This window comes from Ammospiza caudacuta, chromosome 7 (assembly GCF_027887145.1).
Source record: "Ammospiza caudacuta isolate bAmmCau1 chromosome 7, bAmmCau1.pri, whole genome shotgun sequence".
NCBI lineage: Eukaryota > Metazoa > Chordata > Aves > Passeriformes > Passerellidae > Ammospiza > Ammospiza caudacuta.
In genome coordinates, this window is record NC_080599.1 from 3,435,985 (window position 1) to 3,462,883 (window position 26,899).

General features: G+C 50.5%; 1 pseudogene; it reads right to left on the bottom strand.

Moving 5' to 3' along the window:
• The window catches only part of LOC131560181 (zinc finger protein 420-like), a 202,338-nt pseudogene that overhangs the window by 152,522 nt on the left and 22,917 nt on the right, over positions 1-26,899 (bottom strand).

Below are 26,899 nucleotides of genomic sequence, written 5' to 3' on the forward strand. Positions count from 1 at the left end.
GAGCTGCAGCTGCCGCATGTCTGCCAATGGCAGCAGGAGGAAGTGGCTGATGGCGCTGCTGTTGGACATTTCCTATGATGCCTTGGCATGGGGATCTGAAAAAAAGGGAATCATGGAATAATTTGGTTTGAGAGGACTTTCAATATCCCAGCACAGCCTGGGGGCACTTTCCCCCCATTCCCTGCCCAGGGCTCTGCTGCCAGAGCTGTCCCTGTTAGCCGCTGCTTCCCTGTGCCCAGGGCTGGACCCTGCCAGTGCTGCCAGAGCCCAGCTCAGCCCTGGGGGCTCAGCTCTGCCCTGCAGACCCCTCCCAGCTCAACTGCCCAGGGGCAGCTCTGGCTCTGCAGGCTCTGATGGCGACGTCAGAGCAACGCTGAGGAGGCTGGAAAATTGACACTGATGCTGCCTCTAAGGGGCCCTGGACTGATATCTGTCACTGCCTGGTTTATTCAGATCTGAGAAAAAAATTTTTTTTCTCCTGCTGGACTGATAGATGAATATCTGTTTGCGATTTCACACTAAGGAAACCCAGAGCAGTAGATTAAAAAAGCAAGATTTTCCCTTTTATGTGCCCCCTGCATTTCTGTTCTTCCTCTATAATCTGCTTGGAAATATTCTGCAGTTAAATGCCATGATGCGAGCAGTCCTGAACAATGCAGCATCCTCACCACACAAGGAGAAAACTTCCAAGCCTTGCCAGCTGCCTCCTCCCACCCAGACCTTGTCCCCCAGTGCTGGGAGCAGCTGCCAGGGCTGGCTAAGAGCTGTCCCTGGCAGGCAGCAGAGTCCCTGCCCCAGCACAGCGCCCTGGGCTGCAGGACCCTGCTCTGCAGGACAGCCCTGGGCACCCCTGGCTGCTCTGCACAAGAGACAATCAGAGAATGTACTCACAGGGTCTGTAGGCATTGGGATGTTCCAGCTTGAGGAGATCACTCCAGGAGCTGCAGCTGCATTTTCCTGCAGCCAGAGGTTCCTGTGCCAAGGGCTGGCAGTGATTGTGCCCCAGGCACTTCTCGGCACCTTCCCAGCCCTGACTGATTGAAGCTCTCTGTGCCTCTGTGCTGTGCCCGGAGGGGCTGCAGGCAGTGCCCCAGCCCTGCTGGGCTGGCAGAAGAGCTGCTCACCAACAGAAATGTGCTTTTGAATCTCTTCTTGCTTACCCAGATTTGCCTCTGTGCCAGGAGCCCAGCCCAGCTCAGCAGCAGAGACACAGCAAAAGGACGTTAATGAGCCTCTGGGGCTTTGTGCTCAGGCCCTGAACATCAGTCCCTGAGAGGCAGCTGAAGAAACCTCTCCAGAACTCCAAGGCAGAATCCAACTTCAAACTTTCTTGGACTTTTAATGGGTCCCACCGCGTGAGACAACAGAGAAAGTGTCCCCAGGCCCCAGGCAGAGCAGAGAATTGGAGGCAGTGATGACAGGTGGGGACAAAGAGAAGCCAAGTGTTGGTGCCCTGGGGCACAGCAGCTGGGTCTGTGCCACCAAGGGCTGTGAGGAGCCTCACCTTGTCCTGAGGCCCTGGGGCCTCCTGGCACAGCTCCAGCCAGACTGGGTACTGTCAGCCCTTTGTCCTGCCCTCAGCATCCCCCCCTAGCCCACATCTTAGTAGCTCAAGGATCTGCTGGAAGGAGTCCCTGGGGAGCCTTGCTCAGCAATAGCCCTGGGGGCTCCTAATGCTCCCTGCAGGGACTGCAGTTTCTTCAAAGGACTTTGGGTTTGGCTTTTGCCTTGGAGTCTCTGAGAGGTTTTTGCAATCCTGGCCTCCAATTATCTGCTGTAATTAGTCCCTGGAGAGGCTTTGTCAGTAACAACACTCAGTGGGGCTCGTTAATACTTCAGGGTATGTCAGTTTTTTAAGGTACTTGGTGTTTTCCTTTTGATACAGACTCTATGAGAGGTTTCTGCAATCATGGCCCCAATTATCCGCTTGAATTAATCCCTGGAGAGCTTTGTACTCAGTAGGGCTAATTAATGCCTTGAGATACTCATGGTTTTTAAGGTACTTAAGAATACTTTTAGGTGCTTAAAAGGATTTTCCTTCCCACACTGATCTCTGAGGGATGTTTGTGCCATCCTGACTGCCAGTTCTACAAGGAGTCCATTAGGAGCCTGTGTTGGGTGTCTTCCCCTTTTCTGTTTTACAGCAAAGATGGAACTGAAAGAATTTTACAAGGCTTTCTTAAAGCATCCAAACAAACATGGGACAATTAACAATGCAACAACAACCACTAAGAGAATTAATAGTCCTGTTTCAACTAGAGATCATCCAACCCTTTAGCCGCTTGGATTGGAAGTGTTTATTGAACGAGTCTTTGTTTTCCACTTGAAGCTTTTTAAACTATTCCTTCAGTACCTGAATGCTCTTGTGGATGGGCTCGTTGTGGCTGGAGAGGTTCATGCAACACATGCCCTCAGAGTCTACACAGCCATGCCCATGTGCCCAGAGTAAAAACTCTATTGCTGTTCTGCAAGATGGCATGTCTGATGGTCTTTATGTCTGAGAGTAGGCCACTCAATGTGAGGGAGGTAGCATTGGTTTGCTTCTTAACAGGATGCTCTAATTTTCTTAAAGCTTTAGCTGCAGCCACCCAAGACAGTCCAAACTGAGTGTGCTACCATCTGATACCTGGATTAAAGTTTGCAATGCCATCTCTTTGATATAATCCTATACTTCTCTGGGGATACCTGCTGCTTGATCATCTGTTAGGCTGTGTTGTCCTTCTCCAGCTAGATGGTTGATTGTCAATTCCGCCCTTGCCACATTATTAGCATATTCTGCTATGAAGTGATTTAGTAAACACTTCCATCCTCCTTCCCATAGGGTGTATTCCATAGGCAACAACAACATGGTCAGAAAATATTTTAAATCGTACGGGGTTAAAACATGTGCTGTAAAAATGGCCCTCATTAGGCCATTAAAACAAGGTAAGTCTTTCCTATGATCTTTAGCTGCCCTACACAGATCCTTGATTTCCTCATAAACCAATGGCTGATACCTGGGATTCTGCCCCCTTCTTTCATAACATACGGAGGAAATGAGGAGCTTTGAGACTATTTGCCAGTCCCCTTCCTTAACTGCTTCTGTCCGGATCCGTTCCGAGGGATCTTGTGGAGTTTAGGGGCGAGGTGGCTCTGGTGAATCCTTCTGAGAAGGAAGAATAACTTGGAGCAGAAACATTCGGATTAGAAAATAGTGTGACAGTTGGGCTTAGTATCTTTGATCATGGGGTTGTATTGTTGTCAGAGGGCGAGGCAAAGGGCACTGCCATTTTGTCAGGTGTTGAGGAGGAAGGGCCTTGATCTACGATGGTGGACTTCAAGGGTGGAGTTCTGGAGGCATGGCCCAGAGTGAAGGTTGAATAATTGACAGTGGGGCATGACATGCAGTTGTGGGAATGGAGTCTGGAGGTTCATTCAGGGTGGAAGAGAAGGTTGTGATAGCAGGAAGTGGAGGCCCCAAGATGGAGGGAGGATGTTTGGGCGCCCGAGCCACATTCAGGCTCCTTCCATCTTGAGTCTCCAGGGCATGATGCTCCAAGACCGTGTGGCCATTTCCATCTTGGACCACTGTGGAAGGTCTGAAAAAGGCAGGTTTGAGGGGAGGTCCTGAGTTAGGAGTGACCCATGGATTGAGTTTTCAACACACTGCTTGCTGATGAAGGATCTCAAGGATGGTGTGGAAGATGGGGAGTATGCAGATTCAGGGTGGCTCTGGGTGCAGTGAGGTCCCTTTTGATTGAAAGGTTGCACAATTTAACTTCCACTGAGACCCAAAATTCAGTGGTATGTATTTCATCAGCAGAGGCATCTGGAAAATTTTTAATGATCCACCTCATTATTAATTTTATTTTATTATTTGAAAATATTTGGTCATGATCAGTGAGAATTAAAGCATCCATATATGCTCCTTTCTACTGTGGACATCTGGCTGCCCATTTTTCTCTTTTGCTGCCTTATGGGAAAGAGCCATCAGCACACCCCAAATCAATTATGGGACTTGGGTGAATGTTGTAAAATACAGTGGCAAAATGGGCAATAAATGTCTTGCATTTCCCCAAACCCACCTGCAATCCTATGCAGGCGAAACCGTCGTTGTTCCTGCCGATTCTGGGCAAGGCCCCTCGAAGAATCGACGAATCCGCTGGGCCCGGCACAATCCATAATCCCAGGGAGCGCTGGCCTATCCATCATCTAACCCCAGCTGACATGACTGACACAGGGATCCCTGAATGTCAGGGTCCCTCTTCAGGCACCAAAGGTCACATTGAAGGGGGTTGCAAAAAACCTCTCTGGTTCCCTGACTTCAGGGCGAGGGTGGCAAAAATGAAAAGGAGCAGGATCAATGGAGTTTTTTAAAAGGAACTTTAACAATAGGGTGAAAAACAATAAACATGTAGAAGTTGAGCACAGTATGAGGGGCAGGATCTAAAGACCCGAGACAAAGGGGAAGCAACAGCATGTACACTTGGGGGTAGAACACTCTAGAACAATAACCCTGTAGGGGAAACAAGTAACCAGTAGGGGAGTAGAACTTGGACAAATTAGCATAACAACACTAAAGGCTCACGGGGGAACTCTCAAGCTCACCCTAAGTTAGACAAATGATTCCCAGGGCTTGAAACTCGTGCCCAGTTCTTCCGGGGTAAAATCTGGCTGACTCTGAGTTACAACTGGGCTAACTCCCACATCGTTGCTTTGCTCTGGCCCTTTGGGACCATGTGGCCCAACAGAGCCACAATGATATCCTGGGTTCCACAAGGCTCCACAGTGTCACAATGGTCCCTTGGATCCATGGTGCTCTGCAGTGTCACAATGGCCCCTTCATTTCACAAGGCTACCAAGTATCACACTGATCTCAATAGGAGGGAAACCATGGAGCCCCATGTTTCAGGAGCTGATGAACAGCAACCACCAGAGGCCAAGGCAAGCCTGACCTGTCTGTCCTGGCAGGTTTGCTTGGAGCAACTCTTGGATATTTGAAATTATGAATGTGGAGTCCTAATTTAAAGCATTTGTGCCTGGAAAAGAGAGATGGAGGTTTTTTTCATGAAAACAAATGTACAGAGCCCTTTCCAGTGTTTGGAAAATAGGTGAGTGCTACCATTTAGGAGTTAAAGATCAGCCAGACTTGTCTGTCCTGGCAACTTTTGTCTGCGAAGAATCTGTTATTACATAAAAATTTGGAGGTGTAATCCTAATTTTGGCCATGGATTCCTGGAAAAAAAAGGATAGTTCTTTTCCATAAAAAGAAGACCCCAGAGCCCCAGTGTTTCAGGGGCAGATGGAAGTGGCCTTCCACATTCCAAGGTCAGCCAGATCTGTCAGGTGACCCCTGGGAGGCCAAGGCAGCCACACCTATTTCATGTTCCCTTGCTTCCACAGGGCCCTGCAGTGTCACAATGGCTCCTTGCTTCCATGAGGGCTTGCAGTGCCACAACGGTTGTCTTGCTTCCATGATGCCCTAAGGTTTCATAATGGCCCCTTGATTACACAAGTCCTTAAGCATCTTAATGGTCTCCATGGTTCCACAAGGCCCCACAGTGACATAATGGTCTATTGGATCCATGAAGCCTTGCTGTGTCCAGTGGCCCCTTGGTTCCATTGAGGGCAAGTAGTGCAACAATGATTCTCTTGGTTCCTTAAGTTCCCATAGCGTCACAATGGCCCCTTCCTTCCATGAGGGCCTACAGAGTCACAATGGTCTCCATGATTCCATGGGGCCCCACAGTGTCACAATGGTCTCCATGGATCCATGGTGCCCTGCAGCATCACAATGGCCCTTTGGCTGCACGAGGCCCTGAAATGCAACAATGGCGTCTTGGTTCCACAAAGCCCTGCTGCTTGACACTGGCCCCTTGGGACCATGTGGCCCAACAGGGCCACAAAGATGTCCTTGGTTCCAGGAGGCCCTACAGTGTCACAGTGGCCCCTTGGATCCATGGTACCCTGCAGGGTCACAGTGTTCCCCTTGGTTCCACAAGTTCCTACAGTATAACAGGTTCCACAAAGGCTTGCAGTGTTACCATGGCCCACTGGTTTCAAATCCTCCACAGTGTCACAATGGTCTCCATAGGAAGGAAACAACCAAGCCCTAGTGGTGCAGGGGCAGATGAGAGGCAGTCACCAGAGGCTAAGGCTTCCCAGACTTGACTCGTATGGGCAGATTTTGTCTGGGAGTAACCCTTGGATATAGAAAATTTTAGATGCAGAATCCCAATTTTGGCCATGGATGCCTAGACAAGAAAGACAGTTCTTTCCCATAGGAATAAAAGCACAGAGCCCCAGTGTTTCATGGTCATATGAGAAGTGGCCCTTGACATGTCAAATTCAGTGGGACCTGTCAGACAGACCCCAGGAGTCCAAACCAGGCAGACCTGTTCCATGTTCCATTGACTTAATGGGTCCTAACACTGTCACAATGGTCTCCTTGATTCCATGAGGTCTGGCAATGTCACAATTGCTTCTTGGTTCCATCAGCCCCATCAGAGTCACAAGGGTCCATTGGCCCCATGCAGCCCCGCTGTGGAACAATGACTCCTTGTTTCTATTTTAAATCTATCACAATCAAACCACAGTTTGATCATTGATCCTTGCTTCCATAGGGCCTGTGATTTGCACAATGGTCTCCTCGATTCCATGATTCCTTGATTCCACAGTCTCAGCATAGTTTCCTTGGATCTCCATTGTCACAACTGACCCATGGCTCCATGAGGTTCCATAGTGTCAACGTGGTCGCTGTCAGAGGCTGGATGAGATCGATGTCCTAAGACACCTTGGGATGCTCAGAATGCCCGTGTGGGGCCAGGGCCGGGTCAGGCCTTGGTTTGTGGTGGGACTGAGCCCCAGCCCTGGCCTGGCAGAGCTGTCAATCACACAACAGGAAGTGATGCTGACCCAGTTCTAATTAGCCCAGCTGTTAATCAATCAATCACACACTTAGCAGCTGGTGCTACCCTGGCTCTGATTGGACAAGAAACTAGCAGTCCCACCCCAGGGGTGGGCACATGAAGGCCCAGGGGTTTAAAAGCTGGAGCACAAGGCCAGCCCAAGGTCTGGATTCTGCCTTCTCCTGGTGTTCTTTTGTTAGTGATGTTGGAACCCCAGCAGTTAGTCCCTATATGTGTGTCTTTCTATGGATCTTCTGTCTTTCTGTTGTTCTTCATTTTTTTCTCCTTCTAATCCTACTTTCCTGGAACATTTTTTGGTAACTTCACATGTTAAGGGTTTTTAGGTTAAATGTGTGGGAATCCAAGGCACAGGGAATATTTCTCTGTCTGCTCTGAGGGGTCCTGACCCCCAGAGAAACCCTGCCTTTAACCTTCACCCATGGAGAGGACTTCCAGGACTTTGAGACAGATTAGAATTTACCAAAGTGTGAAATAAATTAAAAGGTTGTACACTATGTCCCTTGGGTGAGAAATTTATCTTTTAGGATTTTTAAGGGTCGTCTAGATAGGAAGCAAGATGGAGGAATTTAGATGCAGTCCCTTTCATCTTCTTCATCTACTCCATGTTCTGCAGTGTTGGTGGCACAGAGTCATTGGTCAAGGAAAGCACAGTGCAGAGATTATATGGACAGTCAAGGGATGAGTTATTGGTTGATAAGGAGAGATAGTAGATGTTTTAAGAGTTAATTGGATGAGATAACTTTTAAAGACCTTGAAACGGAATATTTTGGGGCCATTTTGAGGTGTATTTCCAGCATGCTAAGCCTGATGTGGACAGCAATGCAAAACTTGAGAAAAGATAACAATAAACTAGAAGCTGAAGATAAAAAAGGTCCTGTGCATTTCCTTTTTCCTGGCACTGAACTGCTCCAGGAAGGTTTCCCCCATCCAGGCAGCCCCCAGAATGGCCAAGGTAAAACCAACATCAATAACTGGTACCGTGAAAATATTTATAGTAAGTTGTTTTTTCCATAAAGTTGTTTACTGAAGGATGTTGCCTTAATTGGCCAATCATGTGAAATCTGTGGATTAAATGACCAATGAGGTACACCTGTAGCAAAGCAAGGTATAAAAGAAAAGTATTGAAAAAATAGGTGGCTTTTAGCCCTTAGATGTCTCATCCGAGTCCATGTAATCTCAAATTCAACAGTGACATTTGGGGATCCTTTCTGCAACTCGTGAGCCAACAGGGGCTTCTCTAATAAACTTTGCCTGAAGCTCCCACTCTGCCCATGACAGGAACCCCTGTGAGTGTCTGGGACATCCCGGCTCTTTGGCAGCCTGGAGACTCCTGGGATGTCACCATGAAGCCCGCGTGAGTGCCTGTGACAGATCGGTGCCTTCGCAGCCCAAGGTGCCCTGGGATGTCACCATGGAATGGCTGTGACTGGCTCTGACCACAGGGCTCTTTACCATCCTCAGAAAGCCCTGGGAGGTCTCCATGGAGCCCCTGTCTCTGCTTGTGACATTCCAGCTCTTGAAAAGCCTGGAGACTCTTGGAAAGTCCCTATGGAACCCCTCTGAGGGCCTGTGACAAATCTGATCTTTAGCACACAACCATCACCAGCCCTCTGTTGCTATGGTCAGTTTCCATGGCAGCTCCATGGAGACCCCATGCCAAGGGTGGTTGCCATGGACACCAGCTCAGGCCTGCAGCCACAGCCCGTTGCCATGGCAACCATTGGCAGTCCCATCCCCAGGCTCATGGGATCCCAGAACCACAGAATTGGCTGAGCTGGGAGCAATCCATCAGGATCCTCCAGTCCAACTGCTGTCCCTGCACAGAACACCCCAACAATGCCAGCCTGGGCCTGGCAGTGCTGTCCAAACACTGCTGGAGCTCAGAGAGCCCTGGAGCTGGGACCCTTCCCTGGAGAGCCTGGGCAGGGCCCCAGCAGCCTCTGGGCAAAAATCTTTTCCTGACATCCAACCTGAGACTGCCCTGACTCAGCTGCAGCCGTTCCCTCCACTCCTGTCCCGGGGCATCAGAGGGAAGAGGTTCCCACAGCCCCAGCCAGGGACCCACTCCCAAGGCTGTTGCCATGGCCACCAGGGCTGGGACCAGCTGGGATGCTCGGTTCCATGGGCCGGGCTTCAGGAATGGGATTCCCCAATTTCCTGCTCCTGCTAAAACCGCGCTGCCCTCACTGCCCTCCCACATCCCATGGAAAGCACAAAAGGCAAAGATCCCGGGCTGGGGTAAGAACGATTTATTGGGAACAGCAACGACATAAGGAAGAAATGGAACAGAAATTATATTGATACCAGAAGGGATAAGAAAAACTATTTACAGGGAAAACTAAACACAATTCACTGGGTCTTCCTGGCCACAATTTCTCCTTCCTGGAAATTTCACCCTTCTCTTCAGGGAGAGAGAGAATCCCTTTCCTGCCCCTAGCAATGACCTGAGGTGGGAGTAAATGTAATGACAGGGCCATGGCCAGACCCTCATGTTCTTCCATCCCACATCATATCATTGGCAGGGGCAGGAAAAGGTACAGCTGTCTTCCCAGCATGGATCACAGGGAAAATGGGTCCCCAGGGCTCTTCCCAACGTGGGTTCTCCAACGGGGGATAAAGCTGGAACAGTGCATGAACTCTTCCTGCGGTTAGGGCATGTGCAGGGTTTCTTTTACTGGTGACTCCGTTGGTGTCTGGTAAAGTGAGAACTGCTGGAGAAGCTCTTCCCACACTGGGGACACTCATAGGGCCTCTCCCCAGTGTGGATGCGCCGGTGGGTGATGAGGGAGGAGTTGTGCTTGAAGCTCTTCCTGCAGGCAGGGCAGTGGAAGGGCCTCTCATCTGTGTGAATCTGCTGGTGCTGGACGAGATGAGAACTGGTGTGAAACTTCTTCTGACACTCAGGGCACTTGTAGGGCTTCGCCCCAGTGTGGGTCATTTGGTGGATGATCAGTTGGGGCCTCCTACTAAAGGTCATCCCACATTCACCACACTTGTACGGCCTTTCCCCAGTGTGGATCCTCTGGTGGCAGCTCAAGAGAGACTTCATACTGAAGCTCTTCCCACATTCATAGGGCTGTTCTCTGGTGTGGGTCTTCTGGTGGGAGATCAGGTTAGAGTTCTGGCTAAAGCTCATCCCACATTCCCCACACTCGTAGGGCCTCTCCCCTGTGTGGATGCGCCGGTGGCTGAGGAGGGTGCAGTTGCGCTTGAAGCCCTTCCCACAGCCAGGGCAGCGGAAGGGCCTCTCCTCTGTGTGAATCTGCTGGTGCTGGAGGAGACTGGAGCTGGTCTGAAACCTCTTCTGACACTAGGGACACTTGTAGGGCCTCTCCCCAGTGTGGATGCGTTGGTGGGTTATGAGGGCAGAGCTATAGCTGAAGCCCTTCCCACACTCCCTACACTTGTAGGGCCATTCCCCAGTGTGGATCATCTGGTGGCTCATCAGGGTGCTGCTGTGCCTGAAGCTCTTCTCACACTCCAAGCACTTATAGCACTTCTTCCGATCATGAAGCTTCTCATGGACCAGCAGCTCTGAGCTTTGGCTGAAGTTCTGTTCACCTTCCTGGCTCAGGGTGGGTCTTTCCTCCTGAGAGCACCCTGGGCTGGCTTTGGAGCCCCTTTTCTGTCGCAGACATTTCTCCACAGAAATCCTTCCTTTCAGATTTCTGTGTCTTCTGGAAGGCAGAGGCCTCAGAAGAGAAGGTAAACAATTGTTATCAGCTGCTGTGGAATGCAATAGGATTCACCTTGATTGGCTCATTTTCTATGTTTATACTTAAGAGCCAATCATCAGTTCAAGCCAGGGGACTGAGTCCTTGGCCACAACTTTGTTGTGGGTTTTTTTCTATCTCTTTTTAGCTTAGCTAGCAGCTCTGCAAAACCTCTCTCTATATTCTTATTAGTATAACTATAATTTATTATATCGTATATTAATAATTTAAGCCTTCTGATCAAGATACAAGATTCACCATCTCTCTCTCACCAGCTGCGGCCCACACAGGTCGCAGTAATATCTGGTGACCCCTCGTGTCAGAGCAAAAATTAATCTGATAAGACCAGAGGAGCAAAATTGCTGCACTGGGTAAAAATCCTGTATGTGTGGCATTTGATGGTTGCTCTGAAGTGATCAGAAAGTGGATTCAAGCCAGGAGCTGAAGAACTGAAGATTTGGACAGAGTTCACAGCCAAGGCTGACCACAAAGAGAACCTTCTTCTGGAAAACCATCAGGAAAGATGATGGAAAAGAGCAGCAGACCTGTGGAGCTGGCCAGAGCAAGCTGGACTCTTTCAAAAGGTACTGTTCACTTTTCTATCCCTGATGAACCAGCCCTTCGTAGCTTGTGGCTGTTTGTATGGCGGACCCATGCCTTGCCAGAAGAGATTCAATTCTCTCCTTCAGAGGAAAAGCTCATAGCCCTCTGGAAATATTGGTGCAGAGAAGATGGTTGCTTTTTGTCAGAAACAGATATCTATGGGTTCTTTAGATGGGCAAAGCTTTTTGGGTTCTTTGCTGATATTCTGTATGCTTTAGATGTTTTTGTCTGGGAGTGCATGGACTCCATTATCCAGTGCGTCTACATTGAGGGACGTGTCCTGCCTTCCATCTACCCAGCATTTATAAAGCTTTTCCCAGTCCTGAAACGCAGAGCAGCTTGTTTTCAATGGATTTCTAACTGTTATGGCCAAGCTCCGTTTCCACCGCCCTTGGCAGAAGACCCGGTGGGTGACGACTTTGGGCTTTTTCCCCCCCCCCCTGCTTCGCGGCGGGGGGGGCCGAAACTTCGCGGCGTGAAGAAGTTTTTTTTACTCTTTCTCCGGAGCATGCTCAGATGGAGTGTTCTCCTTCCCCCCCTTCTCTCTCTCCGCGGGGATGGGAGCGGCCGCTCAAGCCAGCGCCGGCCTCTCAGTCTCCGCCTTCAGAGATGGGGGCGGCACCGGTCTCCGAGGTTTCCTCCATGGCCCTGCTAGAGCTGTCACTCCAGGAGATCCCGTCTCCGCCTCTCCAGGAGGTCCCGCCCGCGGTTTCACCGGCCTCCCTGCCCCCGCCAGAGCCTGTGTCGGAGAAGGCAGAAGAGACAGCACTTTCGACGATTGACCTGTTGCTAAGCAACAGCGACGCTCCGCCGTCTCTCTCAGCTCCGCTGCTGCCTGTTTGCACTGCGACGGCGACTGTGACTGCGCCTCCGCAGCGGACCCCGGAGTCAGCAGCAGAAAACGCCGTTGAACCCGCGGGACCCTTGGAGCAGCCTGCGGCGGATCCCACGCTCAGCGCGGTTCCCCCCCCGGTTCCGGCTCCCTCCCCGATGCTTCCACCGGACGTCCCAGCAGTCGCTCCGGAGGGGGGTCTCTCCTTCCGTGCAGCGGGGGCTGCCCGCCAGCTCACTGTTGTGGCAGTCCAGCTGCCGGCTTTCAAACTCGGCGGTTTGGGGGGTGGTGTTTCGGTTGCTGTCCCATGGAGGCAGCCATCTCTGCTGCCCCTCTTGTGCCCTAGCGGCGAGGGGGAGGGGGCTCCCAAAAGTTTTGCCTTTGATCCCCAGCCCAGTGGGGGTGGTGCCGTGATGCTGTGGGAAACAAACATTCCCAGACCCGAGATGAAGATTCTCGGGGCAGCTTCTATTTCCCTGCTGCTGGCATGCCTCAGTGGTTTAGGGGAAAGGAAGCGTCTCACTACCCGTGCTGCCATTGTGCTGGCAGCAGGGTTCAGGCCTGCGGGAATGCACAGCCTTCCTTATGAGTTTGGCCTGGGATGCTGGGCTCAGGACGTTCCTGGGCCAGGGCCATCATTTGGCCTCCTTGTGTTTCTAGGGGTTCTGGTTTGTCCTACCGGTCCGGGTCCCCCTAGTATGGGCCAGGGCCCCCAGGGCCTTTCCTTCTCTGGCATTGCTCTGCTCGGGTGCTGCTCTTTTGCTTTTCGATCAAGAAAAAAAAAAAAATAAAAATTAAAAATTAAATAAAAAAGATTGAAAATAGAGGGCAGCAGCTCTGAAGCGCTGAAAGCACTGAAGGGCCAGAAAAGGACATTCTAAAAATTGTTCAAATTGTTTCAAAATGTTTAAAATTGTGTTATGCTGTTTCAGGACAAAAAGGACTCTAAGGACTCTCAGATGTCCAAAAAAAACAACTTCAGCAGATGGACTGTTCCTGAAACTCAGCTACATGGACTTGAATTCTCTTTGCATTGTTTCTTGCAATTTTCTTATATTGTAGGATTGTTTTAGTGAATTGTTAGTATTTTATATTTTGCAGGTGAAGGAATTTCCTGTTCATTCCACATCAGCATTTTTCTTTTATTTTTATACAATTTAGAAAGGTGAGATGTCGCAGACATTTCTCCACAGAAATCCTTCCTTTCAGATTTCTGTGTCTTCTGGAAGGCAGAGGCCTCAGAAGAGAAGGTAAACAATTGTTATCAGCTGCTGTGGAATGCAATAGGATTCACCTTGATTGGCTCATTTTCTATGTTTATACTTAAGAGCCAATCATCAGTTCAAGCCAGGGGACTGAGTCCTTGGCCACAACTTTGTTGTGGGTTTTTTTCTATCTCTTTTTAGCTTAGCTAGCAGCTCTGCAAAACCTCTCTCTATATTCTTATTAGTATAACTATAATGTATTATATCGTATATTAATAAATCAAGCCTTCTGATCAAGATACAAGATTCACCGTCTCTCTCTCACCAGCTGCGGCCCACACAGGTCGCAGTAATACTCTTCCTGTGGGATCTTTGAGGCATTTCCTCCCTGTTGGAATTCTGCACCGTGGCACTGCTCAAAACGGCCTCTTCCACAAGGTTCTGTTGGGGGAATTTGTCCTTCTTGGTCTCCATCCTCATCTCCTTCCCTGGGGAGGAAGGACAAGGAGAGGATGGGATTTGCCTCCGTGCCAGAGGGAAGGGGAAGGAGATCCCCCCAGTGCATCCCCGGTAGTATGGTGTTGGCAGCAGGTTTGTCCTGCAGCTGGGGACTGTGCTGTGCTGGGAGATGGAGCAGGAGAGAAGGGGAAAGGGGCACTGACTTCCTCCTCACCTGCCTGGGTGTCCTGGGGCATCTTCCTCTTCCTTGCAGTCTCTCCCTCCATCTGGCTAACTGTTAGGAATGGGAAATCCTGTTTTGGGAGGAAAACAAGGAATGAGCACACTAAATTTTGCACCGGATTGAAGGCAAACCTGGGAAAGGGTCTAAGCCAGAATTCCAATTCAAAAACAAAATTAGGAACAAGGCGATGATACAGAAACCCTGCCCTAAACTGACAGAGTCAGGATATAACCTGACACCCTGTTGGTCAGGGTGGTGGCTGCAGTCCTATTAAGTGGTGGCTGCAGTCCTGTTGGAGTGATGAACGTGATTCTGTCCAAGCAGTGATGCTGTAGAAGGGTCTGGTCTTCTTCTGAAGGTCCAGTGGTGGTTATGGAGCTCTTGTCCTCTGGGAATCCAGCAGGCAAGATGCTCCTGGTGTTGCAAGGCTCAGCTTATATCCAGGTAGGAATGCTTGGATCCTCCCCCTGGGCGAAGCATCCCACAATAGGATGATGGAATTTCATCAGTCCTGCAGTAGCACTCAGTGGCCCATTCACAGGAGATATCTCCCCTGGAGGGTGTTGTCAGGGGTGAGTCATGGAAGAGATAAAGAACATTGCCCCACCTGTTTATAGCAGTTGACGAAGATGGGGATTGAAAACATGCATTTGGTTTACATCTTGCATTGCAACCTGAAACAGTGGGGTAATCACTGCTCAGGGGGTGAACACCACCCCCCTTACCCAAACTGGCTCAGGTGTAAAACCCTCACCCTGGGAAGGGCACACACACAGGGGACTCTGTCACACTTTCCCTGCCCCAGGGGAGGTCTCTGTCCCTGTCACTCCCTTGCTCTACTCCCTTTTCTCTTTCTTTCCATCTCTCTCTCTACCTCACATTTACTGTTCAATAAAATCCACCTTGGATTTGGTCTTTTTAGCACCTTAATTGGGGCAGAGGAATCTCTCCAACAGTTTTCTTAACCAGATTGTGACATTATTTTGCCATAGGGGGTTCAGGGCACTGTTCTCTGACCCCAAGTGCCTTTGACAACAGCATGGTTTGCTCCACTGAGGAGGTTGTGGTTCTCTCTGGAGGAACTCTTGGAACTTGGACACAGGTTCCTCTGACCAACTTATGGGAGAACTGATGAGGAAAATGGCTGTTGTAGGTGGCCGATGACAAAGAAAATATTTTGTTGTCCTTCCTTGAAAAGTTTGTTAAAATCACTGGGGGAAAGGGAGCAAATGATACCAGTGAGACTGACACAGTTCATTCACCCCATGGTGAGGAACACAAGGCTGTTATGAATCCTACAAAAAGCCCAGCTCAAGTAGCTAAATTCCCAAATAACTCTGGAATTCACAGGCTTGTGTTCTTTGCCAAATGTGAGAATCATTATTCTCTTCATCCCTGTCACCTTTGTGACAGCTACACAGAGTTTCCCCTTCCTTTTAATAATCTGTATTGGGCCTAATTTCCACTTTTCTTTTCTTCAAACCTGCCAGTAGCTGAGGTGGAGCTGTGCAGGAACCAATGAAACTTGGAATTGCCACAGAATTTCTTCTATTGTCAGTTTATTCCTGTTTGGGATTTGTTTGCATTTCCATCACATGTGACTCTCTGGAAAATCAAATATTCATCAAAGTATTTTATATAGGATCAAGTTTGATTTCTGCCTAGTTTATTTTGTCCAGTGCCCTGGGGATGCTCAAGGGGTCTCTTTGCCTCTTGCCCTGGGGGATGCTCAGGAGGAATTTGTTGGGATTGTCTCTCTCCCTGTCACCCTAGCCCATGCCCTGTGGGTGTCCTTGTCCCTGTCACCCAAGGCCATTCCCCAGGGGATTGTCCCTGTCACCCCAGGCCATTCCTCAGGGGATCTCCATCATTTCTTACCCCAGGAAATGCCTGGGGGGTCTCCCTCCCTCTCACCCCTGTGCCAGGGGGTGCTTGGGGCAGTCTCTGTCCCTCTCAGCCCAGGGGATTCTCGGGGGTCTCTGTCCCCTCACCCTGGGGGATGCTCGGGGGTGTCTCCATCCCTCTGGCCTCAGGGAATGTCTGTGCAGAGCTGGGGACCAGGGGATCTGTGTCACTCTCACCGCTGAGGGTGCTCGGGGCTGGGGGGGCTCTCTGACCTTCTCACACCTGTGGAGGCCAGCGGGGTCTCTGTCCCTCTCTGCTCTGCTGTGACCCCACCCAAACATCATCAGGGTCAGAGGGACAGAGACACCCACAAAGCCCCAGAAGGGCTGAACCTGGGATTTTGTTTGGGGCTGAGGATTTAGGAAGGGGCTGGAATTGGGGCTGGGTTGGAGTTGTGGCTGAGATTTGGATTAGAGCTTGGATGGGGGTTAAGGCTAGACATGGGATTGGCTTTAGGGCTGAGGTTGGGATAGATGAGTTTGGGACTGAGATGAGAATAAATTCAAAATGGTGAGTGTGTCTAAACTTGGAGTGAGGCTGAGACCAGGATCAGGGTCAGGTTTGGGATTGAGCTCACCGAGAGTGGGACAGGGGGGATGTCACAGTGGGAAGGTTTGGGGAAATCCTGGTTTGGGGGTAAAACAAGGTGTAAATTCCTTGGGTTGGGATTCCTCCCATCCACGTCCATTTCCAGAAGACACCTGATGTCCAAAAATCAAGAGTGAATAAAAAAAAGCCATCAGGAGTTTCCCATTTCCAGTCTCATCCCTCTTGGGTTATGGTTGGTCCCCCATCTCAGGGCTGGTGGGGATTCCATCGGTCCTTGGGATCCCTCCTCTCCAGGGTCCTGCTTTTGGATTCTGGGAGGTTCTGGGGACCCAAGGTCCCCCTCACCAGACTCCCCTCAATCCAGCCACTTGGGGTTCCCCCTTCTTTCCACCACCCTGTCCTGGTTTGGGGCAAATTTGGTTGAAACCCTCCAAAAAGAGTTTCCTCTAGAATGCCGATTCAGCAGCCCACCCTCAGCCAGTCCGGGAAAATATTTCTGGGGAGAAAAGTGGAAAAAAACTTTATTTTACAGGCAAAGCATTCACCAGCACAATAATGGAACAATACTGAAGGACAAAACTTCCTGCTGCTCCAAAATAGATGACAAACTCCAAAAGTCCCTCCTTGGGTTGTAGCTCCGGGCACTCAGCATCTTATCAGTGCCTTATCAGTGTCTTATTAGTCTCTTATCAGTCTATTATCAGTTTATTATCAGTTCTGTCCAGCGCTGGAAATGCCTAGGCCCAGGCTTATCCCGGTGGGCCTCAGGGAGGAGCTGCTGGTGGTATTCTGACTGTTCAGTCCAGAGCAGGTTTAAACAGCTCCAAAGAAAAAGAAAGTCCAGGGAACTTCTCTGCCTCAGAGATCTAAAAACTAACTAAAAGCAAAGGAGAGCTCTGTCCTGCTGTCTGTCCATCCAGAAGCCGGAATGTGGAGAAGTGAGTGCAGTTTCTGAAAACAAACTGCTGCTTCTTCCTCCTCCCTTTCACTCTCAGAACCAGCCTTAAAGGTGCAGAACTCATTTCTGGGCTAAACAGACCGATGGGGTACGAGCATCATGAAGTCACCCCATAACACCCCTTTCAGGGTCAGGGGGTTCTGTCCCTGCCTCATCTCCGGTCTGCCGGGGGTCTCCCAGCTCCGGTATCGCCCCTTCCCCTCTCCCCGCCCCGGGGCTCCCCCGTTCCACAGCCCTGGCTCTCACGGGGATCCCCAAAACCAATGTCCTGCCCCGTTGGTACCGGGCCATCCCCACGTGGACTCCCCGGGACCCTTCTGAGGGGTGATTGTGGCTCCTCTCCCCCCGAAAAAGCTCGTCTTAGGGAGCCCGGAGATATCCGGGGCTGGAGTCCGGGATCTGCCGGCACCGAACACTCTTCAAAAAATCCTCCCGGAGACCCCTGGCTGGAGTTATTTGGGAATTTAGCTACTTGAGCTGGGCTTCTTCTGGGACTTTCAGCAGCCTAGTGTTTTTCACGTTGGAGTGAAGGAACCGTGTCAGTCTCACTGGTATCATTTGCTCCCTTTCCCCCAGTGATTTTAACAAACTTTTCAAGGAAGGACAACAAAATATTTTCTTTGTCATCGGCCACCTACAACAGCCATTTTCCTCATCAGTTCTCCCATAAGTTGGTCAGAGGAACCTGTGTCCAAGTTCCAAGAGTTCCTCCAGAGAGAACCACAACCTCCTCAGTGGAGCAAACCATGCTGTTGTCAAAGGCACTTGGGGTCAGAGAACAGTGCCCTGAACCCCCTATGGCAAAATAATGTCACAATCTGGTTAAGAAAACTGTTGGAGAGATTCCTCTGCCCCAATTAAGGTGCTAAAAAGACCAAATCCAAGGTGGATTTTATTGAACAGTAAATGTGAGGTAGAGAGAGAGATGGAAAGAAAGAGAAAAGGGAGTAGAGCAAGGGAGTGACAGGGACAGAGACCTCCCCTGGGGCAGGGAAAGTGTGACAGAGTCCCCTGTGTGTGTGCCCTTCCCAGGGTGAGGGTTTTACACCTGAGCCAGTTTGGGTAAGGGGGGTGGTGTTCACCCCCTGAGCAGGGATTACCCCACTGTTTCAGGTTGCAATGCAAGATGTAAACCAAATGCATGTTTTCAATCCCCATCTTCATCAACTGCTATAAACAGGTGGGGCAATGTTCTTTATCTCTTCCATGACTCACCCCTGACAACACCCTCCAGGGGAGATATCTCCTGTGAATGGGCCACTGAGTGCTACTGCAGGACTGATGAAATTCCATCATCCTATTGTGGGATGCTTCGCCCAGGGGGAGGATCCAAGCATTCCTACCTGGATATAAGCTGAGCCTTGCAACACCAGGAGCATCTTGCCTGCTGGATTCCCAGAGGACAAGAGCTCCATAACCACCACTGGACCTTCAGAAGAAGACCAGACCCTTCTACAGCATCACTGCTTGGACAGAATCACGTTCATCACTCCAACAGGACTGCAGCCACCACTTAATAGGACTGCAGCCACCACCCTGACCAACAGGGTGTCAGGTTATATCCTGACTCTGTCAGTTTAGGGCAGGGTTTCTGTATCATCGCCTTGTTCCTAATTTTGTTTTTGAATTGGAATTCTGGCTTAGACCCTTTCCCAGGTTTGCCTTCAAACCAGTAAAAAAACCAATGTGCTCATATGTTCTTTTCTGCTGAAAACAGTAAAAAAACAATGTGCTCATCTGTTGTTTTCTGCTGAAAACAGGATTTCCCATTCCCAAACATTTGCCAGATGGAAGAGGAGGCTGCGAGGAAGATGAGGACACCCAGGCAGGCGAGGAGGAAGTCAGTGCCCCTTTCCCCCTCTCTCCTGCTCCATCTCCCAGCACAGCACAGTCCCCAGCTGCAGGACAAACCTGCTGCCAACACCATACTACCGGGGATGCACTGGGGGGATCTCCTTCCCCTTCCCTCTGGCATGGAGGCAAATCCCATCTTCTCCTTGTCCTTCCTCCCCCAGACAAGAAGCTGAGGATGGAGACCAGGGAGGAAAAATCCCCGTGGAAGAACCTGGAGGAAGAGGCCATTATGAGGGACTCCAGGGCACAGGTATTCAACGGGGAGGAAAATCCCCAGAGGTCCCACAGGAGGAGGGGCTGCAAACCCAGCCCAGTGTGCTCTGAGTAGGAAAGACCCAGCCTGAGCCAGGAAGGTGGACAGAGCTTCAGACAGAGCTCAGAGCTGGTGGTCCATGAGCAGGTTAATGATGGGGAGAATCCCCACAAGTTCTTGGAGTGTGGGAAGAGCTTCAGGCAGAGCAGCACCCTGATCAGCCACCAACACATCCACACCGGGGAATGGGCCTATGAGTGTGGGGAGTATGGGAAGGGCTTCAGCTACAGGTCAGAACTCCTCAGGCACCCACGCGTCCACGCTGGGGAGAGGCCCTACGAGTGTCCCCAGTGTCAGAAGAGGTTTCAGACCATCTCCAGTCTCCTCCAGCACCAGCAGATTCACAGAGAGGAGAGGCTCTTCCCCTGCCCTGAGTGTGGGAAGGGCTTCAAGAACAACTCCCACCTCATCAGGCACGGGTATATCCCCACTGGAGAGAGGCCCTACCAGTGCCCAACCTGTGGGAAGAGGTTTCAGAGCAGCTCCAATCTCCTCCTGCATGAGCAGATTCACACAGAGGAGAGGCCCTTCCGCTGCCCCAACTGCGGGAAGGATTTCAAGTAAAAATCTACCCTCATCACCCACCGGCGCATCCACACTGGGGAGAGGCCCCACGAGTGTCCTCAGTGTGGGAAGAGCTTCTCCAGCAGCTCTCACTTGACCAGTCACCAACGGAGGCACTGGTAATGGAAGGCCTCCAATGCCCCAAGTGCAGGAGGATTTTGTGCACTGCCCGAACTCAAATAATTGGATTATCCACGTTGGGAAGCGCCCTGATGATACATGTTCACCATGATCCGTGCTGGGAAGACACATGTACATTTTCCTGTCCCTGCCAATGACATGATGTGGGATGGAAAAACATGAAGGTCTGGCCATTGCCCTGTAATTACATTCACTCCCACCTCAGGTCATTGCCAAGGGCAGGAAATGGACTCTCTCTCTCCCTGAGGAGAAGGATGAAATTTCCAGGAAGGGGAAATTGTGGCCAGGAAGACCCAGTGAGTCTTATTGAGTTTTCCCTGCAAACAGACCCTTCTGTTATCAATATTGTTTCTGGTGTTGTTTGTTCCTTATGTCGTTGCTGTTCCCAATAAATCGTTCTTATCCCAGCCCGGGATCTTTGCCTTTTGTGCTTTCCATGGGATGTGGGAGGGCAGTGAGGGCAGCGCGGTTTTAGCAGGAGCAGGAAATTGGGGAATCCCATTCCTGAAGCCCGGCCCATGGAACCGAGCATCCCAGCTGGTCCCAGCCCTGGTGGCCATGGCAACAGCCTTGGGAGTGGGTCCCTGGCTGGGGCTGTGGGAACCTCTTCCCTCTGGTGCCCTGGGACAGGAGTGGAGGGAACGGCTGCAGCTGAGTCAGGGCAGTCTCAGGTTGGATGTCAGGAAAAGATTTTTGCCCAGAGGCTGCTGGGGCCCTGCCCAGGCTCCCCAGGGAAGGGTCCCAGCTCCAGGGCTCTCTGAGCTCCAGCAGTGTTTGGACAGCACTGCCAGGCCCAGGCTGGCATTGTTGGGGTGTCCTGTGCAGGGCCAGCAGTTGGACTGGAGGATCCTGATGGGTCCCTCCCAGCTCAGCCAATTCTGTGGTTCTGGGATGGGGCTGCCTATGGTTGCCATGGCAACGGGCTGTGGCTGCAGGCCTGAGTTGGTGTCCATGGCAACCACCCCTGGCATGGGGTCTCCATGGAGCTGCCATGGAAACTGACCATAGCAACAGAGGGCTGGTGATGGTTTCCATGGAAACTGACCATAGCAACAGGGGTTTGTGATGGTTGCCATGGAAACTGACCATAGCAACAGAGGGGCTGGTGATGGTTTCCATGGAAACTGACCATAGCAACAGAGGGCTGGTGATGGTTGCCATGGAAACTGATCATAGCAACAGCGGGCTGGTGATGGTTGCCATGGAAACTGACCATAGCAACAGGGGTTTGTGATGGTTGCCATGGAAACTGGCCATAGCAACAGAGGGGCTGGTGATGGTTGCCATGGAAACTGACCATAGCAACAGAGGGCTGGTGATGGTTGCCATGGAAACTGACCATAGCAACAGAGGGGCTGGTGATGGTTGCCATGGAAACTGACCATAGCAACAGAGGGCTGGTGATGATTGCGTGCTAAGGATCAGATTTGTCACAGGCCCTCAGAGGGGTTCCATGGGGACTTTCCAAGAGTCTCCAGGCTTTTCAAGAGCTGGAATGTCACAGGCAGAGACAGGGGCTCCATGGAGACCTCCCAGGGCTTTCTGAGGATGGTAAAGAGCCCTGTGGTCAGAGCCAGTCACAGCCATTCCATGGTGACATCCCAGGGCACCTTGGGCTGCGAAGGCACCGATCTGTCACAGGCACTCACGCGGGCTTCACGGTGACATCCCGGGAGTCCCAAGGCTGCCAAAGAGCCGGTATGTCCCAGACACTCACAGGGGTTCCTGTCATGGGCAGAGTGGGAGCTTTAGGCAAAAGTTTTATTTCTTTATTGGAGAAACTCCTGCTGAGACTTGAGGTGCAGAAAGTGTACCCAACAGCCACCATGGATCCTCAAACCCCTGCAGGGTTCCTAGACTAAAATTTCTTCTAAGAGAGGAGACTGGGAACAGTTGGATCCAATCCCAGCCCAAGAATTTTTTAAAGGTTTAGGTGTCAAAGATTGGACAAGTGGAATTGAACTTTAACCCAATTTGTCCCACAGGATTAATGATGGAATACCAGATATATTTATATAAATACAGCTCTGATTGATTCTGATTATGATCGGACAGAAAGATTTTCACCTCAGTTATTTACTCCACAGTTCAGGAGCTTTATCAATTATTAGAATATAGTGCTCTAGGAAGCAATTTTGAAGTCAATAGATTGGTCTATGACATCAGAGAGTTTGTTGTGGAAGTCACTGAGCAGCTACAGCATCATAGAGGGTATTCTGTGACATCACAGAGCAGGCTGTGGCACCATGGCATGGCCTGATGACATCATAGAGGGGGCTGTGAGGTTCAAAGTATGTGATATGACATTAAAGAGTGCCAGTATGACATCACAGTAAAGGTCTCGTGACATCACTGAGGGGTTTGTGACATCACAAAGCTGTCTGTGACATCATAGTGTGAGGCAATAGAGCAGACTCTGCCATCATCGTGGGTGGCTCTGTGACATCAGAGAGTGGGTTGTGAAATCACTGGGTGGCTGTGTAACATCATAGAGCAGGTTGTGACATCACAGAGACCTCTGTGACATCAAAAGCAGATGTAGCACATCATAGGATGACATCTCATAGTTAGCTGTGTGAGATCACAGGGGCTGTGTGAGGTCCCTGGGGAGGTCACTCTGCCCCAGCCCCCCTCACAGCTCCCCCCAGAGCAGTCCAACCCTGCTCTTGCACAGCGGGGTCCCCTGTCCCCAAGGGTCCCCCCGCCCCCGGCCCCGCAGCCTCCCCCAGAGGATGTTTCGCGAGATCGACTCCAGAGCCTGACTCGGGGACGGGGGGCTGGGGCCCTGGGGGTGGCACAGGGGGACAGGGACCCTCCGGCAGCGTCCCTGTGTCCCCAGGGCCAGAGCCTGGACCAGGGCTCCTTCATCCTGCTACCAACGAGGCCTTGAGAGTGCTGAAAATATCCCCAGCAAGGGAGCAGCAAAAACCAGATTTAATATTAAGGTGCAGCAGCACAAAGTTCATTGGCAAGAGTCACTCTGCTCCTGACTGGACACTTCAGGCACACCAAAGAAACAAAGCAGCAACAAAACCAAACAGAATCCAGGCAATCAAACCAGAAATGAGCTGAGAACTCTCCCAGTGTGAGTGAGACACAAGGACAGCGAGGGCAAGGATAAAATGAATAAAGAAATAAAAGCTTGACAAAGGTCAAACTTAACAGGACTTCACTGATACCTTAACCTTAACTGATGCCTTCAACTTCACAATTTAGGAAAATAACAGCACTTAATAGTATTTAACCTCACTTACAACCAATGACTTAAGGATTTATTAGTGGAATAACAATAAACAATATTCAACTTAGCTTATAGCATAGTAAACTTTGCAAAAAAACCCCTCTTAATACCATGTAACTCAACTTATTTGTCATGATGTAACCTTACTTACAGGCCTGACTGACTCAGCTATCCAAGGCACTCCAAGCCCTCAGAGAGCAGCATTTCTGCCACATTTCCCCAGCACAGGCACTCCTGTGTGCACACAGACACAAAGAGTCAGTGCAAGGCGCTTGTAAGAAATTCCCCTGAGGGCAGGAAATGCTCACTGTGGATCCTTTGGCATCTCCCCAGCAAAGGGCAAAGGGCTGAGCCTGAAGGAGTGGGGGGATCGGCCCAGGCTCCGTCATTGTTCAGGATCCCCGAGTGCAGCAAACAGGAGTTTCCCAGCTGGGAGAGGCCCCACTCAGAGGGAGTCGCTGGCCCAGGAGAGCTCCAAGGGCTCCTTTTGGAGCGCTGTTTGCAGGGCCCCAAGAGAGGGGCTTCAGTCCCAGCAATGGCTCATCCTGGCCGCAATTGGCATCAACAGCTTTCTTTGGCAGTGTGAGAACAGGGATGTTGTACCACTGAGGGAGCAAAAACAGTTCCCAGGGCTGCTCCTAAAGGAACCAGGAGCTGTTTGGGCAGCAGCAGTACCTGGAGCAGACAATGTTTGTGATGAGCTGCAGAGGAGCTGAGCCCAGGGGCTGTTGGCCAAGGCCGAGGCCCAAGGAGCATTTCTCAGCTGGCAGGGTGGCCTGAGAAGGGGAGGGGGGAATGCAGCAGCACAGGGCCATGGAACCAAGGGACCATTGTGACACTGTGGGGCTCTGTGAGACCAAGGGACCATTGTGACACTGTGGGGCCTCATGGAATCATAGAGAACACTGTGACATTGCTGGGCCTCATGGAACCAAGGGGATTGTGCTGACTCTGTGTGGCTCCATGGAATGTAGGGATCATTGTGATACAGCAAGACCCCATGGAGCCAAAGGTCCATTGTGACATTGCAAGTCCCTGTGTAATCATGGAGAGGCCATTGTGACACTTCACAGCCTCATGGAACCAAAGGGCCATTGTGACACTGTGGGGCACCATGGAGCTAAGAAGATCATTGTTACACTGGGGGGACTCATGGAAACATGGAGATCATTGTGACACTATGAGGATCCATGGAATAAGCAAAGCATTGTGAAAACTGTGAGGCCTCATGGAACCAGTGAGACCATTGGGGGTCACCACAGAACCAAGAGGACTATTTTCATACTATGGGGCCTGGTGAAACCAAGAGGCCTTTGTGACACTGCAGGGCTGCATGGAGCCAAAGGTCTATTGTGACATTGCAGGGCCTCCTGTCATCAATGGACCATTGTGAGACTGTGGAGCCAAAATGAGACCATTGTGACACTGCAAACCTCCAGGGTCTAAAGGTCCATTGTGACATTGCAGGGCTCATGGAACAGAAGAGTCCTGTGACATTGTGGGGCCTGGGGAACCATGGAGACCATTGTGACACTGCAAGGCCTCATGGAATCAGTGGGACCATTGTGAAACCTGGGAGCCACTGTGACACTGTGGGATCCCATCGAACAAGGGGTCCATTGTGACATTTCAGATCTTCTTGGAATGAAAGAGCCATTGTGGCAGTGTGGAGCCCCACAGAACCAAGGCACCATTGTGACACTTCAGGGCCCCATAAAAACAAAGGAATACAGTACAGGTCTGGCTGGTTTGACCTCCCAAGAGCCACCTGACTAGTCAGGCTGACCTTGGCATGTTGAGGGTCTCATCCGCTATTGAAACAGTGGTGCTCCGTGCTTTCCTTCCTATGGAAAAGATCTGACATTCTGCTCCAGGCACGTACGGCAAGAATTGGAGTTTCACCTCCAAATTTCCTTATATCCAGGGATTGTTCCCATAGGAATATTGCCAGGACAAGTTTGGCTGGCAGTGGTTTCATGAGGGTCACCTCTCATCTGTTCCCAAAACACTTGGCAAGATTATGTGCTTTCCTTTCTATGGAAAAGAGCTGTCCTTCTCGGCCAGGTGCCCATGGCCAGAATTGGGATTTCACGTCCAACATTGCCTTACTGTGGCAGACTGGAGAAGATCTTTGGCTTGAAACTTTTAGTGTGTGGGGGAGGAAGGGGCAGGTCCAGCCTTGCCCTGCCCTGGAACCCCAGCCCAGCCCTGCCCTGGAACCCCAATCTCCCCAGAGCCTCTATCCCAGCCCAGCAGTGTCTGCCAGTCCCTGGCACAGCACAGGCAACTCTCCACAGCCACCTCTGCAGCCCCCAGCCCAGCTCCTGAGGGACCAAATGAGCCCAAGGCCCACCTGGGGGAAGGGTCCAGCAAGACCAAGGGGTATTAAAGGCTGACCATAAGGCAAGCACACATCTTGACCCTACCTCCTCTTGGAATTTCCATCTGAACAGTGCTGGAATCCAGGAGGTGGTAGCTGTCTGTGTGCTTCTCTGTATCTTTTTGGTCTTTCTCTTTCTATGTCTTCTTCTGTTTCTGTGCTCCTGCAAATTTTGATTAACATTAGGTTAACCAGGCTTAGACTGTGAAGTTGAATGGGCCAAGTCAATGTTTTTGAGAAGTGTTTTTTGTTGATTAAATATCTGCCATAGTTTGAAATTGAAGAGTTTTAAAAAGTAATAAAAGTAAATCCATAAATAATTAACTGAAACTAAAACCCACCACACTCATCAACACATTAATTAAGAAATCTCAAGATTAGAAAAATCTTTAATTAACAAACCATAAACAACTACAGTGTTATAACAAATCTTTTGGCAAAGCGTGTCTGATTTTCTAAAGTTGCCAGTAAAGGCTGATTTGTTGTTTTGAGCTCCTGAGAATCTCTTGTTGGTATTTCTCTAGAGAGTCCATCTCAGAGTACACAAACAATTGTAATTTCTTTTAAATATCTCATTGAAAGTGTTGTTTTTTAGTGGATAGGAGTCAGGGCTTGTCTGTCCTGCTTGGCACAGCCCAGGCAGGGCTTTCCCAGCAACATTCCACACTCCATTTCCCAGCTGGAGCCCCTGGTGCATCTGAGTTGTGCTGCCCCAGCCCCAGGGATGCTCTCCTTGTCTGCCCATTCCCCCATGGTCTCTGGGCAGGGATGGCCTCAGTGGGGGCTGCTGACATCCTGAGCAACTTGGAGGCTGCTGCTGAATTTTCCTGCTGCAGAGGCTTGTTCAGCCTTCAGCTCTTCAGTGCAGGAATTCAGTGTCCCAGGGCTCATTAACATTCAGAACACCTTAAGAACCCAAGCCCCTGGGGATATTTTGATTTTAATTTTCAAATTCTTTGTTTTAAGTAGATCTCAGTAGGGTATTCAAAGTGAATATATTCTATTTAGAAAGACAATGAGAAAAGATTGTTTAGGTCCTGTTTAGGTTTGT